Below are 4,893 nucleotides of genomic sequence, written 5' to 3'. Positions count from 1 at the left end.
ATAATTTATAAATTATCAAGGTTTCATGAGGGAGGGGGGAGCAGGGAGGGAGGGGAAAAAATGAGGAGCTGATGCCAGGGGCTTAGGTGGACAGCAAATATTTTGAGAATGATGAGGACAATGAATGTACAAACGTGCTTTACACAATTGATGTATTTATGGATTGTGATAAGAGTTTTATGAGCCCCTAATAAAACGATTAAAAAAAGAAGAAGTGTTTTCCAGTCAAGTCTGATAGGTGCCATGCCCTGGCCCCACAGTCTATTTTTGGTATTTCCTGGGGAATTCATTGCTTTGCTCCCCTTGCTGCTCTGTTGCACACCCTAAGTGTTTCTCCCCGGTGTGGCCACCATCATTTTCAAGACATTTTCTTTCTTCTTGAACTCGTTAATATCAGCTCCCCTTAATCCCCTCTCCCCAACCCTACCCCAGGTACCCTTGTTATTATATTTATATTATATATATATATTTTTTTCTGTATCTTATACCATCCAATGTATCCATTACCAATCTCTTATTCATTCTCCACTAGTGGGGTTATATCGTCATCATTGCTATCACTCCCCTCCCCCTCCTTCCTGTACCCTTAGGGAATCATTACTCCTGTTACTATTTCTGAAGGGTTTATCTGTCTTGGATGTCATGCATCTAGCAATCTTAATTATACAAATGAACATACGCAGATCCTACAAGATTAATCAGGTAAAATTAAGACCATAATAATAAGGGGAGGTAATATTAAGGAGCTAGAGGATAGTTATGTGTTGTATCAGTGCTATACTGCATCCTTGGGTATATCATCCCTTCCATGTGATCCTGCTGTGAGGGTCTGTCCAATTATCTTACAGGTGGGGTTTGGGTCCCCACTTTGCCTATGCTCCTTCACATCAATTTGGTTGCTTGTTTTTGAACTTCTGATACCTATTCCTATGGACACCTCATGATAACCAGGCTGGTGTGATTCTTCCATGCGGGCTTTGTTGCTTCCCTGCTAGATAGCCGCTTGTTTAACTTCGAGCCTTTAAGACCCCAGATGCTATGTCTTTTAATAGCCAGGCACCATCAGCTTTCTTCACCACCCATTTTGCTTAATTTGTTAAGCACCCATTTTGTCTGCAGTGATCATATTGGGAAAGTGAGTATCATACATTGCCACATTATTAAAACAAACCATTCTTGTACTGATCTAAGTAGAGGCCTAAAGTCTATCTGTTTCATTGATATATATATATGTGTGTGTATACACACACACACACACACACAAGTACACATATCTTTGTATATTTAAATTTATATATGCCTATATATATAATATTTACTTTATTGGGGTTTTTTTTCTTTCCTCCTTCCCCACTATCACATTTACCCGTTGCTCACCTCTCAGTAATTCCTCTCAGACACATTTCAATTGATCAAACACAACCAGGAACGCTACCCCCTCCTCATTGTCATTTTGGATCCCTTAATATTCCCCTGTCCTGGTTATTATTGGTTCATTGCTCCCTCTGCCTCCTCCTTTCCCATGCCTGCCCCCCAGCACCATCAGTCCCATTGCTGTCTCCTTGGGATTGCTTATCTTGCCTATCTTATATAGATAGACACCAAAAGAAAAAAAGGGGGGGGGAACCATACAAATAGTTCCAAGTCTAACTGTTCTGACCCATAGTAAATGAATATGCCTCTATTAAATAGCGAACAGGCCCTGATATAATCAATCCATTGGTCCATGCTCCTTTTCTTTCAGGGATCCATATCCCAGGACCCACTTACCTAGCAGCACTTATACCCTTTTACTGCTCAGTGTTTGTGTCCGAGGGGTGTGCCTTCTACAAGACTCCATTGCTCTAACTGAAGCCAAGGATGGAGTGATCTAGTGCCCCACCCCCGACCTATTACACCTGTAGACTTTCAGTGTGGCCCCTTGTGAATATCCCTCAACCAGTTCAGATGAGGTACCAAGCACTGCCCCTTTCCCCCTCCCTTGTCCTCCCCCCCAAACCAGAAGTCTACAATCAGGATTCCTCAGGGACTTTGTGGCTTTGCTCCCATTGCTGGTCTGTTGCGCTCCCCTCTTCTTGGTTTGCCCCCATGTGGGCAGATCAGACCGGTCACACTCCCTGAACTGTATCTTCAGTGCTGTCCTCTGTAGGGAGGGATGTCATGTCTCGACCTGGGGCCGGCCTGCAGTCCTCTCTGTGAACACACTAATGTCGCCCTCAAGGGTTGGCGCACCAGGATGAGGTCTACTAATACCCTCCCCTTGAGTGGATTAGTGCCCTGTTGGGAGGGAGGGGGCAATGTCTTTCTGCATAGTTGCTATCTGCATCTCTTTTCTTTTTCTTCTTTTTGATGACGTATGTACCATTGTGTTTAGTCTGGCTCTTGCCACAGTATCTAGCCCTCAGCCTGGGAACTATGTGATATGTACATTTTTGTTAGATCATTTTTCTTTTTTAATTGTTTTATTAGGGGCTCATACAACTCTTATCACAATCCATACATACATCAATTGTGTAAAGCACATTTGTACATTCATTGCCCTCATCATTCTCAAAACATTTGCTCTCCACTTAAGCCCCTGGCATCAGCTCATTTTTCCCCCTCCCTCCATTCCCCCCTCCCTCATGAACCCTTGATAATTTATAAATTATTATTTTGTCATATCTTGCCCTGTCCAACATCTCCCTTCACCCACTTTTGGAGGAAGTCACATGTAGATCCTTGTAATGAGTTCCCCGTTAGATCATTTTTCTATGAAGCCTCCCTGAATCATCCTCTGATTTTAGTTCTGCTCTTTGAGCACTTACGATGAATTAGCGAAACTTTTTTTAAAATGTTGATGCCTTCTTCAGGACCCACATGCTATTCCTGAGCCTTCTTTTCTCCAAGTGAGATGCTTCCAGTCCTGTTAGCCTTCCCCCACGGGGCAGCTCTCTTCTTGGCCCTCCCTGCTCTTCTCAAGACATCCCGGGTCAGTTCAGAGAGGATCCCTACACTCTGTGGACTAAACCCAAAGGAACACACATGGCCCACTTGGCCTAGGATGGCCCCCGAATTCACAGGGCTGAAGTAGGCTCATGTCTCCATAGTTGGAAGCTAGGATTCAAGCTAACACACCATACAACATACCATGACCTCCCTAATGGCTTAGAATGTAGAACTCTCAAATTTTTCAGAGTGAAAGAGGAAGCTTTCTGCCACAGCAGTGGTTCTCAACCTTCCTAATGCCGCCACCCTTTAATACAGCTCCTCATGTTGTGGTGACCCACAACCGTAAAATTATTTCAGTTGCTACTTCATAACTGTAATTTTGCTACAGTTATGAATCATCATGTAAATATCTGATATGCAGGATGTATTAGGCAACCCCTGGGAAAGGGTCGTCTGACCCCTAAAGGGGTCTCGACCCACAGGTTGAGAACCGCTGTGCTAGAGGAATCCAGCCTCTAACAACCAAGAGTCAGTGGGCACAATTGTGTGGTTATAATATATAAAGATTCTAATAACGTCACAGAGCATAGCAAAGATAGGAGAGAGAATAAAATAGACACATGTTATGATAGCATGCTCACCTCAGCTCTTGATGCACCATGTGGAACAGGGAGAACTACATTGGGATATTTATAGCGAGCCATAAAACATGCATATTGAGTTGTTACATAGTCACAGTGTGAGTGGAATCTACAGTGAGGTCCCTGAGCTCACAGGTGAGGAAACCTAATACCTGTGATTGAGGAAGGTAGGGGACAGCTAGGTGACACAACGGGAAGAGGTAACAGCAGGATGTTTGCTTCTGTAGGGAGATAAAATCAGCCATGTGCTCACTTTAAGGCAGCATCTCTGTTAGGGGAGAATCTGTGGGAATGATATTTAAAGCAGGATAATGTACTTGGACTTTATCTCTAACCAATGTGGAGGTTTTCCTACTGTGGAATACTAGCTTTCCAGATTCCCTCTGTGATAAGTTAGGGAACACACTCCTCATCATATTCCCCTCAGTGATAATTTCCCATCGCTTTCTACTCCTGTAAAGAGTGACAGTCTCAGAAACCCACAGGGACAGTTCTACCCTGTCCTATAGGGTCACCGTGAGTCAGCACTGACCTGATGGCAGTGAGTTGGCGAGTTAGACTTCACAGAACTCTGTTCCAGATGTATCTGGTGCTGAGGGAATAGCCCTGCTGCACCCTAACCTGGCCCCCTTTCTTTCCCACCTCCCCCCACAAAGCAAGATGCTTCATGAACCTGCATGTGGGTATCCACATCCCCGTGTTCAAGCCCTGTCCACACCCCTCAGCCTCCTGTGACTCCATTCTGCAGCAAGAAGGCCCAGGGATGTTGACTTGGGCCCATTTGGGCTGGAGTCTGGGCTCGTGGGTATTCAAGGGTTAATGGAAGGAGGATTGATGGATTAGTGGATTGATTAGGCATGCCCCTTGGTCCTGAGAACCTCTTGCTCCCGTGAGGAGAGTCCAGGCCCTTCTTGCCTGGGTCTGAGAGCCCCACTGACTAACCTCGTTTTCACATGCAGGAGCCACCCTGGGTCTGCATGTTGTCATCCTGAGACAACGCCCACACAGTGCCAATGTCATCATTCCCCCAGGGGTGTCCTGCTCAATTGTGGAATTGTAGTTTGAGGCCCACATACTAGAATGGGCCTTGGTAAAAACTTGAGTTTCATATGTGTAACGTGTAAAGATTTTTTTTTTTTAGCCCTAATTCTCTCCTCCAGAATCACACAGGAGCAAATGGCTCATGTCTCTGCCATCCGTACATGAGTTGAATGTGTCATTCGCATAGCTAACCAAGTGCGTCATAAATCCTCACTCCACTCCGTAACCTGGCTGTTTGTTGATGGGGGCATCACCTTCCTCTGGCTAAACGGGCCCCAGG

The sequence above is a fragment of the Echinops telfairi genome, unplaced genomic scaffold (assembly GCF_000313985.2).
Source record: "Echinops telfairi isolate 266 unplaced genomic scaffold, ASM31398v2 ScPeMD7_7420;HRSCAF=8458, whole genome shotgun sequence".
NCBI lineage: Eukaryota > Metazoa > Chordata > Mammalia > Afrosoricida > Tenrecidae > Echinops > Echinops telfairi.
Note: the sequence above shows the minus strand (reverse complement) of the source record.